General features: G+C 49.5%; 1 pseudogene; it reads right to left on the bottom strand.

The window, feature by feature from the left end:
- Nucleotides 1–18199: 18199 nt before the first annotated feature.
- On the bottom strand, nucleotides 18200–18688 carry LOC105728193 (small ribosomal subunit protein eS10-like; annotated as a pseudogene).
- Between the last annotated feature and the right edge of the window lie 328 nt (nucleotides 18689–19016).

Below are 19016 nucleotides of genomic sequence, written 5' to 3'. Positions count from 1 at the left end.
ACCGGGGCCACCACTGACTTTCCTGAAGCTTCAAGTCAAGTTGCCAAAACAAACTTCTTTTGTCTTTCTTAGTTTTTCCGTGTTTAAATAATAATAATCTGAAAATGAGATCATTGTGCGCTGTGCACTGCCACCTGCCAGCACTGCTGCCTGAGTCCCCAGTGTCTGCAGGGCAGCTCCTGGGACCACTGTGGCCGTCTACCGGGTCCCACTCAGGGATCTGCCCCGCACCTTGGCATCACCACCCTTTTCTCTCCCTCAGTTCATCATCACCATCCATCGGGGTCTCCTTCTCTTACCCACTCATGGATGGCATTGCAGCTTACTGGGAGCCCCCTCCCATCTCAAACAGTTGCCTTCTACAGAGAGAGGCACCGTCTGGAGACAGAATTCCCCAACCTTAGGACAGGATGCATTTTAGAGGGTGGAATTTGGCAACTGACAGGTAGGGGATGTTTCAGAGAGGAAGGGCATTTGGAGCCCTAGCTTCATAGAAGCACACACTCTGCCCAGCCTGGCCCCAGATCTCCAGCTGCTCCCTCTTCCTAGGTGGGCCCAGCAGTCCTCGGTCCTGGCCGGCTCCCTGCTGCCTTTTCTTCTCAGCAGGGACCTCCCTGGGGTCAGTCTCTTGGAATCTTACTCTTCCTCCACTCCTGCACATAGCCCCGGACGCCTGGTACGCAGTAGGCACTACATGGTGGTCACAGATCTGAGAAAGGAACACCCCCTGATCTCCCTCTCCTTGCCCAGTGGTCAAGTTTCTTCCCACAGGGCCAGAGATGTTCCCTGGGAGCCCAGGAGTGCTGAGGGTGAGGAATCCGCCTATGGCAATGGGGCCAAGGCAGTCATGACACGCACCTCCTACAGTGCAGGGAGGATTCAAGGGGAGCATGTGGTTAAAGTGTTTTGCAGAGTTCCAGCTCCTAGTGGCATTTAGTGATGGGAGATCTTAAAATACACTAGCTACGATTTACTGCGCATGCACCAGGCACTATGCACGCGCTTAACCCTTCATCTCCCAGTGGTGCCCTGCAAACAGGCATCTTTACTGTCACCATTTTGCTAAGTGGCCAACCTGGACCTGAGCCCAGGATTATCATCTTTACATACTGGAGGTTGTTTCATGAACTCTCTTTGAGACAGGGTCTTGCTCTATCACCCAGGCTGGAATACAGTGGCATGATCTCGGTTCACTGCAGGCTTCACCTCCCGGGCTCAAGCCATCCTACTGCCACAGCCTCCTGAGTAGCTGGGACCACAGGCACATCACCGTGCCCGCTGATTCATTTATTTATTTATTGTTTTGTAGAGACAGGGTCTTACTGTGTTCACCAGGCTGTGTTCACAAGGCTCGTCTTGACCTCTCAAATGCTGGGATTACAGGTGTGAGCTACTGCGCCTAATTCATGCAGAAACTCTTTTTTTTTGAGACGGAGTTTTGCTCTTGTCACCCAGCCTGGAATGCAATGGCGCAATCTTGGCTTATTCCAACCTCCGCCTCCTGGGTTCAAACGATTCTCCTGCCTCAGCCTCCTGAGTACCTGGGATTATAAGAGCCCACCGCCACCCTCAGCTAATATTTTTATATTTTTAGTAGAGACAGGGTTTCACCATGTTGGCCAGGCTGTTCTTGAACTCCTGACCTCAGGTGATCTGCCTGCTTCAGCCTCCCAAAGTGCTGGGATTACAGGTGTGAGCCACTGCGTCCGGCCTGCAGGAACTCTTTAAAGCTCTGGCCATTGGTTGCAGGAAAGACTGGGATGCAAAGGCTTCCCTGCCCTTAACACAAACTGAAGGGGAACGAGAGAGAATGTCCTCAGCCCACAGCCCCTGCCCAGGACAGGCACAGAGACACACATGCACACATGTACACACGCACACACAAGAACATATACACATATGCATGCATACACACAGAGATACATGCAGACACATGCACACACAAACATAGACATACACAGAAACACACACACACTCATACACACACACACACACACACTCATACACACATGCTTACTGAAGGTTAAGGCCATGACCAGGCTCTCCATTATCTGTCCTCATTAGCTGCCCATCTCTGGCTGAGGTGAGAGGAGGGTCCCGAATGTGCAGACGGAGTCAGGGTGCTGGGCCATGGTGCCTGACTCCCTCTGGAGGGAGGGTGAAGGCCCAGCCAGCCATGAGACCACAGGAGTGCTAAGCTTTGCAAACAGGAGGGCCAGTCCAGACCTGTTTGGCTAGAAACTGCTGACTTTCTGTTGCTGGAAGCAGTTGTTCAACCCCAACCTCCCTGAGGGCAGGGAGCGAGCACGGGGCTTTGGGGGTGATCCTGGCTCAGGGGAGCAAGGCTGAGTCAGCCCGGGTAGGTCCAGATAGGCCCAGGGTCCAGAAGCCCTGACATGGAGAGGCATTTAGAGGTGTGTGCCACTCCCTACCCCTCATACCTTGGTCACCAAGCCCCCATCCTCCCCCAACCTCCCCCAGCAAGTGGAAAGCCTTAATACTCCACTCAGCACTGTGCATTGGAACTTCCTGCCATGATGGACATACACGCACTGTCAGACATGGCGGCCAGATGAGGCTACAGGGGGCTGGGAATAGGGCTAGTGTGTGGGCTAGCAGCTGCCACACTGGCTGGTGCAGCTCTAGACGCAGCCTGCAGCCTGGAGGGACGGGGCCTGAGCTCTGGCCTGGAGTGCCAGCTCGTCTGCTCGGTGGCTGTGACCCCCCTGTGCCCATGTGAGTGCACCCCGCAGGCCACCCCACGGATGCCAGCATGAGGATGAGTGGCTGTGCCAGAGGGGCCTCCAGTCACCTGCTGGGCTTGAGGTCTGGGCCACACACAGGCCCCATTTCCTTCATCTGAAAGATCCAGGAAAGCACCATGCTGACCTCACAGGGCCGTGACCCTGAGTAAGCGCCCAGGTGTTGTCCAGCGGGTTTGCTGCTGGCAGATGGATCAAGAGTCGAACAAATGTTGCTCCGTAGCCACAGGCCGCTGCAGACAGACCCAGCACTGCGGTTCCCACCGCTTTAGCTCACAGGAGGCCTGAACCAACAGCCCCAATAGCTTGGGCCAGAAAGTGGGTGCAGGGGCTGGCTGGGGGGTATGGGCGTGGTTAGCATCTAACAGGGGATCCCTCAGAGAAAGGGGGCTCAGTTTGTCCACAGGCCCTATCTTCATCTAATCACAGGTAACATTCCTCTAAACTCTCAAAGCAAATCCTCAAGCAGTAGGAGAAAAATGTTAATGAACTTCAATTAAAATTCCTTCTCAGGCTTGCCGATCAAGGCAGGCAGGCCCCTGACCTGCTCAGGAAAGTGTCTGGGTTCCTACCTGGGGCCCAGGAAGGCTTGAAGAATCCTGGGGACTGGGCTTGGGATGCTGTTTCTGAGAGGGCATCCTGGGTCCACGCCAGAGACATGGGCCACAGTCTCACCATCAGATTCATGTTGCAATTTCTTGTCTTTTCATGAAATAAGACTTAGCATTTCCCAGCCAACCTGTATAGGAAGAATTTTTACCACTCTCTGTTCCACAGAGGAGGAGACTGAGGTTCATAGTAGCGATGTAACTCGCCCAAGCCACAAAGTTGCAGTGCTGGAATTCCGTACTCGCAGAACAGACACTTGCCCAGACACAAGACACAGCATCATAAACTAAGACTTTCCATTAAGAAAATAAACACAATAGGACCTTCTCATCCAAACGCCTACTGCCCCCCTCCCAGGCATCTCCTTTAGAGACGGGCAATACTGCCTCCGGCGGCAACTTCCCGGATTTTCTTTGAGAATGAGCTTCCTCGTGGGTCTATGGGCTCATTCCTTTTACCACACCTTGTTTCTGATAAGCCAGTATTGCCCAGACTGACGCCTACCTAGACCTGTGAGTTTGCTGAGTTACATTTCGCCACAATGCCAACCAAGTGCTTTGAAGATGCTATTTAAGAAGGAGCTACAGAAATTCACCGTGTGGTCAAGACACTGTCCCTCATCCCATGAGACCACCTTTATTTGAAACCACAAGAGAAATTACTTCAGTTTTCAGATTCAGCAAAGCCCATGTTTCTAAATAACTGGCTATTTATATCTTATAAAATCTGAGTATCTTCAGGCTGACCATTTTCCCTCTTTGCTTTGACCAGTAGGAAGCTCAGGATCACACAAGTAGCCCACTTCTAGCATTATAATGCATGGCTTTAAGTATTAACTGTGTCCTGTTTTCAGTTTACATTTTCATTTCTCCTTTTCCCCCATCTACTTACTTTCTTGCTCACATACCTTTAAAAAATCACCTGTATAGGGAAAGCGTCAAATGAGCAATATTTCTCAGTAGATTCTACAAAAGTTTAGGAGAGGACAAGATCACCAGGGGATGAAAGAGTTAAACAAAATAAAAAACAAAAACAACTCTGCAAAACAGAGGACTTGATTTGAGTAGGATTCAGGCGAATGCATTCTTAGGACTTCCTTATTCATTCCCCAGGAGCACCATGTTGGTCACCTTTTCTAGTGCAGAAGCTGTGCTTGGTGCAGGGAGACAGCAGGGAGCAAGCCCCATCCCTTAGGGAGCAGCGTGTGGAAGGAGGAGTGAGACCCTACCAGGCCAGTGGAGGCACCAGGCAGGGAAGCAGGAGTAGAGGTGGAGCTCGCACGCTCAGGGGGATGGGCTGTGGCGGCCGCGGGCGCATCCAGGACAGAAGGTCCAGCTTTGCCAAAGGAAAGTGGCTTGGACTGAGAGTTGCAGGGCGAGGAGCTGGTTGCTGAGAACAGAGGGAGGGCAAAGGCAGGAAAACAGCTCCAGCAGAGCAAACCCCAAAAGCCCTCAGCACTCAGCGTGTGGCAGAAAGAGGCTGGGATGTTCCAGGCAGAGCCTGGGCTTGGGGGAGCTGTGAGGTCTTGAGCTCGGGTGTGGGAAGGGATGATCCATAAGGTTTGGTCTACCACACGAGGGGACGAGACTCTTCTGCGGCCAGAGGAGTCAGAAGAGAGCATTAAAGCAGAAGACAGATGTGATCAGATATGCATTTTGTGAAGATCTCTAGGGGTACAGAACAGGCCTGGGGTAAACGGGGGTGCATTTGGGAGGCCAGGGCAGCAGCAGGTCACAGAGGAGATGATGGTGATCTAAGCTGGGGGTGCACAGATATGGTTCCATGGACTCCTTTCAGTATGTGATTTATTTCAGTACTTCCCTCTTAATACTGGAGTGGGACACGATCATTTCCAAGCATAGAAAATATCAACCAGCAGAAGAGTATAAAAGAGAAATTATTATTCACACCTCATGGCTCATGAGTGTGCTCACACGCACACACACACACCACCACACCACACTGAAACCTCCTGCCTGCTGCTTTAAAACTCAGTCTGATTTATTAAGCCACATCCATATTGCTGGACGTTTTTGTTTTGATTTTCTTTGCTATTATAGCTTAGAAAAGGACTAATTGGCTAAAAAGCAATCACGACTAAAAAGAAAATCAGAAAAACAGTAACCCAAATCTGACGGCAATACTCGCTTACACATGCATTAAAAGTTGGAAAAGTCCAACGTGTGCCAAACTCAGGTACTTATGAACAGTCAGGAAGCACTGGCAGCGCACCCCGAGGCCCGCCTTTCTTCCAGGACCAGCGTGGACCACCAGACTGGGAGCAGTGCGTCCTGGCAGAGGAGTCCCAACAGCACCACCTGGGGTTCTGGGCCCCATGGCCATGCATGTGGTCCCTGCTTGGAGGCCTTTCCTGGCCCCTTGGGCTGAAGCTCCTGGAGTACAGAACTTAGCTCTCCTGGCCCCAGCACTCAGCACATGTCTGTCAGCTTGCTGGAACTCACTAGATGTGCTTTCAACAAATGCATCGGGGAGTAATCGAGTTGATCACGTGAGGATGGAGAGGGAGGTAACTGTCATGAAATGCGCGACCTCCGGACACCAACAAGGCGCTCAACATAGTTACTTCAACCTGTGACACACTCCCCAGGAAGAAGGCACTGAATTTGAAAACATTTGTAGTTTAGGGGATTTCTTTTTCTCAATGGCTCTACTGGAATATAATTGACATACAATAAACTGCACAGATTTAAAGTGTACTACTTAATTTTTAACATACATGTACTCCAGTGGAACCATCATCACAGTTAAGATAATGAACATGTCTCTCACCTCCAGAAGCTTCCAAGTGACCCTCCGTCATCCCTTCATCCGTCCTCACACCTTACCCCATCCCCCGCAACTGCGGACCGGCCTTCTCTCAGTGTGGATTGGTCTGTCCTTGGGAGCACTTGCCCAGAGTCACACAGGATGCAAAATCAGATGTGTGTGACTTTTTCCATTGCGTTAATCGGTAATGGGTCCAGGTAGAGAATCAATAGCATAGATACTCTTTTTTTGCCTGGCTTCTTTCCCTGGGTGCAATCACCCCAAGACTCATCCCTGTGGCAGCCTGGACCAACAGGTCTTACCATCATTCCCGTTTGGCAGACACCGGGGGTCATAAGCACTAAGTAATTTGCAAATGTCACGTAGCCACAAAGTGATAGAGCCAGAATTGGATCTCAACTCTGTCTGGCCACAAAGTCTATCTCCTTTCTGTTCCATCACTGCCTCTAAGAACAGCCTAAGCACACACCAAGCTGCTGCTTCTGCTGCCTCTCCTTCTCCTCCTTCTTCATGAACCCAGCTTCTGAGGGGTAACTGTGAGCTGCTGTGTGGGATCCTCCTCTGGTGCCCCAACTTCCTGCCCTGTCTCCCCTTCCATCGCCTCTGCACCTTCTGTGGGAAAATTAGGCCCAGGGTCCCTGAGTCAGGAGCCACCCTGGACCTGGAAGGAGAGGTGATGCTCTCCTGTGAGCTGTGAGCAGCCTGATGGCGGGGACTATGCTTAGCATTCGGGGATCCGGGACACAGCACAGAATCCTACACATAATAGATCTTCACTATGTTTGCGTAGAATTTTCTACTCGGCTTTGTCTGCTGCCTGGAGAAGCCCTTACAGTATAGGTGGGCTCCACTCCAAGGCTGCAGGCCACTTCCTGAGCAAAGATTCCCCAGGCCTACCAGGACAGTGTCTGTCTCAGGTTATCAGCTTCCACATGCCCTGTGGTCATCAGCCGTACCTGGCCCATCTGGCTCCTCCAGCAGCACATCCCTCCCACCGGGGTGCTCATCCCAGGGAGGCCCCAGGGGCCTGTCCCAGCCAGGGGCCCTTCCTGGACCAGCCTGAGCTCAGTGGTCTGGACAGGGGCCTCTGGACCAGCCTCAGCTCAGTGCCTGGCAGGTCCCAAGCTCTCCAGTCCTCCAGGAGGCATGCAAAGCAGATCTAGAGTGTCTCCAGCCAAGGATGGAACCCTAACTGTGCCACTGGGAGACCTGGGCAACTCCCTCACCCACCCACTTGCTCATTCATTCATTCATTCATTCACTCATTCCACTTACACAAACCTCTATGTCAGCCCAGAGATGAGTGAGACCCCAGCCAGGGATGCTACGCACAGTTGTGCAGGTTGCATCTTGCACAAGGACACCAGTCAAGGGAACACTCACGAAACCATTACCCTGGAGTGGTGTGGAGCTGCAGCCCCCTGGAGGGGTGATTCTGTGTGGTGGCCCTGACTCTGTCCCCGTCCTCAGGGAGTCCGTGGTCAGGGGCCATAGGGAGAAGTGACAGGGAAGTGTGCTTGCAGCACAGCACAATAAGGCTGTGCAGAGGAACACTGAGCGCAGGGGAGTTGTCCCAGTAGCCTGAGCCTATCAGAGGAGGCTTCCTGGAGGAGGTGGCACTGCCACTGAGAAATGATGATGATGGAATGAGGAGAGAGCCGACACAGCAAGGGAGATCCTAAGCACGGGGCTGGAGGCAAGCAGGTGCACAGTGAATATTTCAGAGTGGCAGAAACAAGGGTGGGGTGCTAGGACCGACCCGGAGGGCAATGAGGAAGTGCTGGAGGGTTTCAACTAGATGAGTGGAGCTCTTAGTCTCCCCTCTCTCATCTGTGAAATGGGCACAGCAATTTCTGCTTCTCCAGGTCGTGGGATATGGCTGAGACATGGTAGGTCCTCAGTAACAGGGGCCGTCTCTGTGTCTGCCTGCTAAGCCAGGGAGGGGTCTGGCATTACACTGGCTAAGCCTGGTTGGCACCACCTGCCACATCCTGGTGCCCTGATGCCCTCGGTTGGTGGGGTCAGATGATGAAACTAGATCCCATCTCTGAGAAGTAGGATGACGTGCCTCTCTGCCACCCCATTCTCAGACGCAGGCTGTGGCTCTGACATCTGGCTCACCTCCCCTGGCACCCAGCCCTTGAGGCAGGGCCAAGGCAACCGGGCAGGGCCGGGCTGGGTGGCATGTATGGTAGCTAGGCCTCCTGGGACTGGCACCCACTGGTGAGAGAGGAACCTGAGAGGCCTCAAGGTTCAGGGGACCTGCCTGACCACTGACCACCCCCTCCTCTCTGAGGAAGCAGGAGCACCTGCCTTTCCCATCTCCATCCCCCTCCCCATTTTGCCTGGCGAGGCTCAGACAGTTTTGGGGACTCCGAGCTACACTGTACACCCTGCTCCATGTCCCAGCATCTCCTGCCCCAACGGCTCAATTTGGCAAAGTTATACGTTAAACGTTTTAATAGTGACTGTTTTCCTCATTATAAAAGTAATACAGCCGGGAGCCATGGGTCATGCCTGTAATGCCAGCACTTTGGGAGGCAGAGGCAGGTGGATTGCTTGAGCCGAGGAGTTTGAGACCAGCCGGGGCAACATGGTAAGACCCTGTTTCTACAAAAAAGTAAAATTAGCTGGGTGTGGTGGCACATGCCTGTAAGTCTCAGCTATTCAGGAGGCTGAGGTGGGAGAATTGCTGAGCCTTGGAAGGAGAGGTTGCAATGAGCCTAGATCATGCCACTGCACTCCCGCCTGGGCAACAGAGTGAGACCCTGCCATACACACACACAAACATAATACATAGGGTAGGCATGGTGGCTCACACTTGTAATTCCAGCACTTTGGGAGGTCAAGGTGAGTGGATTGTTTGAGGCCGGGAGTTTGAGACCAGCCCGGGAAACATAGTGAGACCTCATCTCTACTAAATAAATAAATAAATAAATAAATAAATAAATAAATAAAATTAGCCAGGCGTGGTGGCCTGCACCTGTAGTCCTAGCTACTCAGGAGGCTGAGGTAGGAGGATCACTTGAGCCCAGGAATTAGAAGCTGTAATAAGCTATGATTACTCCACTGCACTCCAGCTTGGGCAACAGAGCGAGACCATGTCTCAAAAAAAATAAAAATAAAAATAACATGTAGTCATTTTAGAAACCTTAGAAAATACATATAAATAAAAGAAGGAAACAAAAATAATCAGTCCACCACCCAGAAATAACACTGAATTAACACATCATTCATTAGGGATCTTTTCACACCTATGTGGGTAGACACAGACACAGACACACACACACACAACTGGGAGTTACACAATTCTGCATCTTGCTTTTCTTATTAACTATTTTATCATGAATGTTTTCATCAGTCATTAAAGATGATTCATAAGGAGGTTAATGTTTTATTGTGGAAAACTGAACATAACTCAAAGGGAAAGAGAGCCACGTAAAGAACACACAGAACCTGTCACCAGGGCCAGTGTCTCCCCAACTACCAATCGTCTGTTTCACCTATTCTTCCCACTAACTTTTTTGGGTTTCGCTGGAGTATTTTCAAGTCAACCCCAGATATCCTATAGTTTCACCCATAAATATCAAATGCATTTTTAAAGGTGTTGGAAGCGGTCTTCGGTGTGTCCAAGAGGCCCCTGGCCTGGGTGCTGGGAGATCTGAGTCCCAGTCCTGCCTGGGCCCCTCACCGTGGCATGAATGTGCTCTTCGGCTCACCTGCTCTGTAAGATGGGGGCAACAGTGCCTGCCTGCCCCCATGGGGGGTCATGAGGTTCAGGGAGACGCTAGACTCCCTAGAGCTCTGCTCCTGGCATCTACCATGTGCAGGGCAGGGTGCTGATCCAGTTCATCTTTGCAACGCTCCAAGAAGTTGCTGTTGAAGATGCAACTCCAACAAGAAGTATCCTCATCTCACAAGGAGAAAACAGAGTCTCAAAGAGGTTATGGGACTTGCCCAAATTCACACAAGATGCAAAATCATATGGGTGTGACTTTTTTTTTTTTTGGAGACAGAGTCTCACTCTGTCGCCCAGGCTGGAGTGCAATGGTGTGGTCTCAGCTCACTGCAACCTCTGCCTCTGGGTTCAAGCCATTCTCCTGCCTCACCCTCCCGAGTGGCTGGGATTACAGGCACCTGCCATCACACCCAGCTAATTTTTGTATTTTTAGTAGAGATGGGATTTCACCATGTTGGGCAGGCTGGTCTCCAACTCCTAAACTTGTGATTCACCTGCCTCAACCTCCCAAAGTGCTGGGATTACTGGCGTGAGACACTGCGCCCAACCAGATGTGTGTGACTTTTTCCATCGCATTAATTGGTAATGGGTCCAGAGAGTCTTTGCTTCTTCAGCAGCTATATTTTGATGCCTCCAGAAGACGGGAAGGTTTGAAATGTCCCCTTAGGCTGTGGGGGCAGGGCTGAGATGGGGATGAGAAGGAACTTTAGCTCATACCAGTTTAGAAGTACATTTTCAAGAGGTGTGGCAGAGGTGTGGACAGGGCTAAGGGGCCAGCAAAGGGCAGGAGGCCCAGGGAACAGCCTCTCAGAAGCCTGGCAGGGAGCTGGCACTGGACAGAGGGTCCACACAGCCTCTGTCCAGACCTGGGTCTGGCAGGAAGGTGCCAGGAAAATAAACCCCCATCCTCTTGCTCACCCATTCCACAGTCCCATGGGAAGCCAGAGGGCACAGGGTCGGCCCTGCTGCAGACCTCAGCGTTCAGCCCACTTGGCCTCCTGGAGCAGGGAGCAGGGAGAAGTTGGAGATGGGTCCCTGAAAGCAGGAGGAAACAGCTGGAAGAATTAAGACCAGAAACTGGTTGTCTGTGGGGAGAACTGGGGGAGGGAGCATGGTGGGCAGGGGACTGTGCTTCCCAATGGCACCCTGCAGGGGTTACTTTAATAAAAAATTCAGTAACAACCAAAACAAAACCACCCCACCACTCACTTCTCTTTTACTCAGAAACTGGGTCCATTTGGGTAATTTTATGACTTCTTAGAGTTGGAATAGGAAAAATATGGCATTCTTGGTCATTCTGGCTAATGTTCTGGGGGGTTTCCCTACTCCTGCAGCTCCCCAACGTGTGGGAGTGGCCTCAGCACTTCTGTTCAGGTTCTTATAGGACACAGCGGAGGCCCAGTTGAGAAAGGGCTCAGAGGAGCCTGGCTAGAGTTTGACCAAGAGAGGGCCTTTGCCACTGCCTAGCGTCAGTGTATCATAATCATGAACAGCTAGGAGGGACCTCCATTCGCAGCCCCCCACTTTCCAGCTGAGTGACCCTGGGAAAACCTCATAACCCTCCATGTTAGCTTCCTATGGCTGCTGTCCAAGGACCACAAACCGGGTGGCTTCAAGCAATAGACATGTATTCTCTCACAGTGATGGAGGCCAGAATCTGAAATCAAGGTGGGTGATACAGTTTGGCTGTCTCCCCACCCAAATCTCATCTTGAATTGTAGCTCCCATCATTCCCATGTGTTGTGGGAGGAACCCGGTGAGAGATAATTGAATCATAGGGGTGAGTCTCTCCTGTGCTGTTTTGGCGATAGTGAATAAGTCTCATGAGATCTGAGGGCTTTATAAGGGAGAGTCTCCCTGCACAAGTTCTTTCTCTTTGCCTGCTGCCATCCATGTAAGACGTGACTTGTTCCTTGCCTTCCACCGTGATTATGAGGCCTCCCAGCCACATGGAACTGTGAGTCCATTAAACCTCTTTTTCTTCCCAGTCTTGGCTATGTCTTTATCAGCAGTGTGAAAACGGACTAATACAGTAGGGCAGGGTGGTTCCTTCTGGAAGCTCCAAAGGACAGTCTGCTCCATGCCACTTTCCTGGCTTTTAGTGCCTATTGGCCACCTGGACATCCCTTGGCTTGGGGCTGCAATATTCCACTCTCTGTTTTTCTGCTGTGTATGGGTCACAAATCTACCCCTCCTTTCTCTTACAGGAATGTCAATCATAGGCTTCCCTAAATTCAGTATGATTCCATCTTGAGGTCCTTATCTCAATTCCATTGATAAAGACCTGTTTCCAAATAAGTGCATGTTCACAGATACTGGGGTGTTCAGACTTGGACGTGAATTTGGGGGCCACTAATCAACCCACTAAACCCTTGGAGCCGCAGCACCCTCCTCTGTCAGTGGGTGTGGTGGAGTCTCTGAGAGGTGTGAGGACGGCAACAGGGAAGCCCATGTGGTCCCCACCGGGAGCCGGTCGCAGCAATGGTGGAGTGGATGGCAGTGGCTGGCGGGAGGGAGATGGGCCCGAGGAGGAGAGACCTTTCTTTTAGAGGTCTCGAGGCTGCTGGCACAATGAGGACAAGATTTCCCTGCCAAGCCTGTCGTTCTCAGATGAGGGAGGACTGAGCAGGGTCGGGGTGGACCGACAACCATCAAGAGTTAGTGGAAGAAGGGACTCTAGGCACAGGCGATCTGGGCAGGACTGTGGCTGCTTTCCTAGGCCCATGGGACCAGGCTAGGCAGGGGCTCTCCTTGATCTTTCCCCTTAAGTTCTTCCGCCTGTTCCTATTTGCCCTGGGGCTTGGTGAGGCCTCTCATGAGAGCTCCTTCAAAGCAGAAGCCAGCGTTCTGGGAGGTTTGAAGCCTTTCTCTCCTCCCAGCCTGGGACTGGGCTCCAAGCCGATGCTTCCACTTCCCACTGGGTAAGCTCCCTATAGCTCAGGGAATCAAAACACTTCTCTCACAGGGTGGAGTTGAAAATGACACCTTCCTGTGTTCATGAAACTGCCTTGTGCAAACTGGGCCACAGTAGCCAGCAGCTGAAATGTTCAAGATGGATCTTTGCACAGACAAAGGACCCCAGGACCTTTCTAGCTCCAAAACCTTGAAAATCCTAAATCCCCAACTACAGCTGACCCCAGGTCTGATGAAGTTCGCTTCTCCTAGCAAGACCTGGTCAGCAAAAGCTATCTCCAGCCTCACCTGTTAAACTGTTCTAATTGTTAAAAATACTATGCAAGTATTATATGAAACACGTTCTCTCTGTAAGACAATAAAGCACTACAGAAGCATATAAAATCTAGAGTAAGAAATCCCCTTCCTGGCTGAGTGTGGTGGCTCATGCTTGTAATCCCAGCACTTTGGGAAGCTGAGGCAGGTGGATCACCTGATGTCAGGAGTTCGAGATCAGCCTGGCCAACATGGCAAAACCCTGTCTCTGTTAAAAATACAAAAAAATTAGCTGGGCGTGGTGACATGTGCCTGTAGTCCCAGCTACTCAGGAGGCTGAGAGAGGAGAATTGCTTGAACCTGGAAGGCGGAGGTTGCAGTGAGCCAATATTGAGGCCACTGCACTTCATTCTGGGTGACAGAGCAAAAGTCTGTCACAAAAAAAAAAAACACAAAAAGAAATCCCCTTCCTCACCCACTGTGTTTTCACCTCAATCAATTTCTCCTCCAGAGATAAGCATTGTCCAGAGAAGGATGGCTTCTATTTACACGCATGCTTCTGTGGACAGACAGGGTCATACTTACTGCTCTGTGACTAGTTTCTTTCACATGATGATGTGGTAGACATCCTGTTGCTGCATGCCAATCTATTTCATTACATTTAACAATGGATTCACAGTTTTTGCAGAATGTATATGTTGTGCTTTATTAATTCCCCTACTGTGGACATTTAGGTTATTTTTAACTCCCCACTCAAACAATGCTGCAATGCATATATCTGTGCATGCATCTTTTTGCTTATGTGAGACTATTTCTATTTGTCATATACCTTGGATTAACACTGTCCAGTGAAAGGGTGTTTGCATTTTATGTGTGAATAAACACTGATAAATTGCCCTCCTGAAAGACTGAACCAGTTAGCAGTCTTTCCACCGTGAGAGCACGTTTCCCCATGCTCATGTCAACATCCCACAATAGCAGTACTTTCCATTTTTGCCAGTTAAAAACCCTTTGTGGCATGAGTAGCATTTCCTTGACTATCCTGCCATTGAACATCTTTTCATGGCTTCTGGCCATTTGTATTTACTCAGATGTGAATCTTCTCTCTCTGTCCTTGCCCAACCTTCTATTAGGTTATTATTCATTTGGAAGTTTTGCCTCCTTTTAAAAAAAGGGATCAGTGTACACAATGTTAGAAATTCAAATAAAACAACATGGGTTTCACCATGTTGCCCATGTTGGTCTCGAACTCCTGAGCTCAAGCAATCTGCCCACCTCTACCTCCCAAAGTGCTGACATTACAGGTGCGACCTGTGAAGACCAGCCTAGTTCCTCAGTTTTAAAATGTGTTTTGATATACGGTAGTTCATATACGTCCTGAGTAGAGAGTAAGAAGGAGCCCCACCCTGCCCTAGTTTGCTGCAGGTTCCCAACATCTCCACTGGCACACAGACTCGGCACTGTCAGGGGCCTCCGAAAATGTTTTCATTTTAGTTTATTTTAAAGTCAGAAGGAAAGACAGGGCGTGCTGGCATACACTTGTGGTACCAGCTACTTGGGAGGCTGAGGCAGGAAAATCACTTGAACCTGGGAGGTGGAGGTTGCAGTGAGACATGATCACACCACTGCACTCCAGCCTGGGCAACAGAGTGAGACTCTGTCTCCAAAAATAAGAATTAAAATAAATAAATAAAATAAAATCAGAAGGAAAAATGAATATAATCATAATGAACATATAATAATGCATCTAGTCTGGATCACATTTGACTTTAGACAAGGCAGTTATAAAGTATTGTAAGGTATATTGCTGAGTCAAAATGAGGAAACTGAGGCCAGTGTGAAAAAAATGAGAATCCAATTTATTCAGCTCTCGGGCGAAGTTCTGTGGTCCAGGAAGGGGCCAGAGAAGTCGCACTGGGCTTCTCTGGGCGTGGGGTTTTATAGGGAGTGGGGGTAGTTGATTGGTCATTAGGGAAACAAAGAGCAGACAGTTTCATTGGTGAGGGGGTTTGACTGATCATTAGGGAAACAAAGAGCAGACAGTTTCATTGGTCAGGGGATGTCAAGGTGCCGATGGGGCGAGCTGCCATTGGTAGTCAGGCGGAGCTACTGGTGGGTTGACCGGCTGGGGAGGTCAATGTTAAGCTGCTGTTGGACAAATCTTTGGCAGGCTTTTTAAATTTTGAAGGGGTCAAGTGAGGAATGCAGGAGTGGGTGTGTGGACCCTGCATAGAGAGGCTTGATAGGAGTGGGTGTGGGGAGCCAGCATGGAGAGGCCTGATAGGAGTAATGTGTCTGGAATGATGACTTCATTATCCGGCACAAGGAGAGATAAGTGTGTCCATTTGACTCCCGGCGAGGCAGCCGGCCTTACAAGTATCATTTTAAGTATTTTTTGAAGGAGTTAAAATGCCCAGGGCCTCTGAAGCCACAGTACAGACATGCCAGGGCCAGTCAGTTTCCAGTTTCTTGGGCATCATTCTAAAAATATTTTATGCATATTTATTTCAAATATTTACATAGAAGAAACTGTTTTGCTTTTTTATTATGCTACATTATAAACATATAGGAAAGTGAAGGAAATACTTCTGAACCTACTACCCAGATTTAATAGTAAATAAACACAATTTTGCCATATGTGCTTCAGAGCTCTGTTTTGCTTAATAAAAAAGAAAAGATAATGTGATGCAAAAAGCTAACCCCCAATGATCAATTTGCCCTCTCTTTCCTGTACAACCCTAAAATTGCAATGGGTCACTCACTGCATGAGCATGTTGTGTGGATCATAAACACTGTGCTGAATCCAGTGGTCCCATGCAGCTTAGCAGGGCTTGACAGAGTGGACCACTTCCTCTTCCTTGAGATGGCACCTTCCCTTGCTCCCAGACCCCCAACCTGCCTGGATTCCTCCTACTTCCCTGGTGGCCCCTTCTCAGCCCTCACTTATTACCCCTCATCTTCCCAATGGCTTACTCATGGAGGACCCAAGGCTCAGTCATGCTCATCTCTAACTAGCCTTTCTCGGTGATCTCATCCAGTCTATGGGTTTATATACCATTTACATGTTGACTGATATAGTATAGAGGTGTGTCCCTGTTGGGGTCCACCCCACAGAACCTGACCCAGCAATGGATGAACAAATTCACTTAGACACAGAATACAGTGAAAGAGTGGGCTAGGGGTATCTGTGGCCGCTCACAGACACTAGAGGAGAGTGCTGTAAAGAGCTAGCAGCCATGGCCCCAACCAGCTGGCCCTCCAGGCATTATTCAGTATAGACTTAACAACAGAGGTCCTGAGTCAACACACTTGTGGATAATTAAAGGCCAGGCTCCAAGGCCTAAAGCAAACACCATTTGTGGGTGATAAACCTGGTTACCCTCCCCCTGAGCAAGCCATCCAGCCCTCAAAAGATTGAAGGTTAGATTTGGGACCACATGAGTAAACAAGCTATTCAGATAAACCCCCCCACATTCCCTAGTTATTTGCTTTTCTTTACGAACTAAAGGTAAAGGAGATTAGGCTGCCTTCAGCCTAAACTTCTACTGAATCTATGCAAACCTCTCAGCCTTCCAAGAAGGTTTGTGACTATATTCTATAATTTTACAATCTTTCCAACCATCCTGAATGAACCCCCACATGTCCCCACCCAAATCTCATGTTGAAATGTAATCCTCAGTGTTAAAAGTGGGGACTGGTTGGGGGGGTGATTGGCTCATGGGGGTGGGTTTCTCTTGAATGGTTTAGCACCATCCCCTTGGTGCTGTCCTCATGATAGTGAGTGAATTATTGTGAGATCTAGTTGTTTAAAAGTGTGTAACACCCCTTCCCTCTCTGTCTTGCTCTCGTTTATACCATGTGATGTGCAAGCTCCTGCTTTGCAACCATCATGACTGGAAGCTTCTAGAGGGCTCCCCAGAAGCAGATGCCGGTGCTATGCCTCCTGTATCACCTGCAGAACTGTGAGCCAATTAAACCTCTTTTCTTTATAAATTACCCAGTCTCAGGTATTCCTTTATAGCAATGCAAGAATGGCCTCATACACTGACTGAAATCCAAGTTAATGTCTGTAGCCTAATACTCTCACCTAATTCCAAACCCATATACCGAACTCCATATTGGACATAGCCTCCTGGATGTCTGGTAGGCATCTCCAACTGGAGGAGCAAAATCAAACTCATGAGCTCCCTCCCATCTGCTCTTCCCAAAGTCTTCTATGTCTCAGTTAACAAAAGTGCTACCCTTCTGGTGGTTAAGCCCTAAACCTGGGTTTCACTCTTGATTTCTCTCTCAGTCACAGCCTCCATCAAAATCAATGAGCAAATTGTGCTGGTTCTATGGTCAAACCATATCTGGAATGTGATTCCTTCTCACCCCCTCCACTGCTGACTCCCTGGTTGGAGCTGTACCAAGCACCATCTGCTGCATTATAACATTATTTGTGTGTTCATTCGTTTGGCCCCCACAAATAGAATATAAGTTTCAAGACAGTTAGGACAGTTTCTGTTTTGCTTATTCTTATATCATCTGCTCCTGGAACAGTGCTGACACATAGTAGGTGTTCAATAAATATTTGTTGGGAGCTGGGTTCAGTAGCTCACATTTGTAATCCCAGCACTTTGGGAGGCTGAGGCAGGCAGATCACTTGAGGCAGGACTTTGAGACCAGCCTGGCCAACATGGTGAAACCCTGTCTCTACTAAAAATACAAACATTAGCTGGGTGTGGTGGTGCATGCCTGTAATCCCAGCTGCTTGGGAGGCTGAGGCAGGAGAATCACTTGAGCCCTGGTGGTGGAGGTTGCAGTGAGGCAAGATTGCACCACTGCACTTCAACCTGGGAGACAGCATGAGACAGTCTCAAACTAAATAACTAAATAAATATTTGTTGGATGAATACATATTTTAATAATCAGGTTTATTTCTGTACTTTATTCTTTTTCACTGAATGATCTGACTGCATTGCACCAATACCTCAATATTTTCTTTTTTTCTTTCTTTCTTTCCTTCCTTCCTTCCTTTTCCTTCCTTCCTTCCTTCTTTCTTTCTTTCCCTTCCTTCCTTCCTTTCTTCTTTCTTTCTTTCTTTTTCTTTCTTGCTGTAAGTTCATTCAATGCAAAATAATCTTCTCCAATTTTACTGAGGTGGCTGACCACATCCACGACTAAATCCGCCTCTAACTGAAATTCGTTTCTGATCCAAGCCCTGGCTTTCTTGTTGGCACCAGGTGGCACAGCACTCCTTCTGTAGGTGTCTCTGTCGGCTTCCCCTCTGTGAGTCTTGTGGGTTGCTCACCTTCCAGACCTTTAGGCTGAGGCCTGCCAGTCTCTAGACTGCTGCGGTGTAGGGTGGCAGGCACGATCTCCGGGGGCAGATGAAGGTAATCATGGAGATACTGGACACCCTCATTGGTAAGGTACCAGTAGAAACATCTCCAGGCAAACTGTTCCTTCAGGTAGCCTCAGGACTTGAGAGCCTGCATGGCCTTCATGATGTGCAGGTTGGGCACATTCTTGTCTGCCAGCTGCGGGTGCTTAGGCATGTGGACATCCTTCTTGGCCACCGTGACTCCTCCTTAAAAAGGAGTTCATGAATGGCAGTCTGGTTCTTCTTAGGCATCAACATCTCAGTGGCTGTAGTGTTTGGGGCCAAGGCTATTTGTTTATTTTTAGAGACAGGGTTCACTCTGTTGACCAGGCTGTAGTGCAGTGGCACAATCATGGTTCATTGCAGCCTTGACTTCCAGGTTGAGGCGATCCTCCCACCTCAGCCTCCCAAGTAGCTGGAGCTACAGGCACACACCACCATGCCCACCTAATTATTGTGTGTTTTGTAGAGATGGAGTTTCACCATGTTGCCCAGGCTGGTCTCAAACTCCTGAGGTCAAGCAATCTGCCCACCTCGGCCTTCCAAAGTGTTGGCATTACAGGTGTGAGCTACCACGCCCAGCCTA

Source organism: Aotus nancymaae, unplaced genomic scaffold (assembly GCF_030222135.1).
Source record: "Aotus nancymaae isolate 86718 unplaced genomic scaffold, 86718_ANA_hifiasm-v0.15.2.pri h1tg000029l, whole genome shotgun sequence".
NCBI classification, from domain to species: Eukaryota; Metazoa; Chordata; class Mammalia; order Primates; family Aotidae; genus Aotus; species Aotus nancymaae.
The sequence above is the reverse complement of the archived record's forward strand: the minus strand, read 5'-3'. Positions and strand labels throughout refer to the sequence as shown.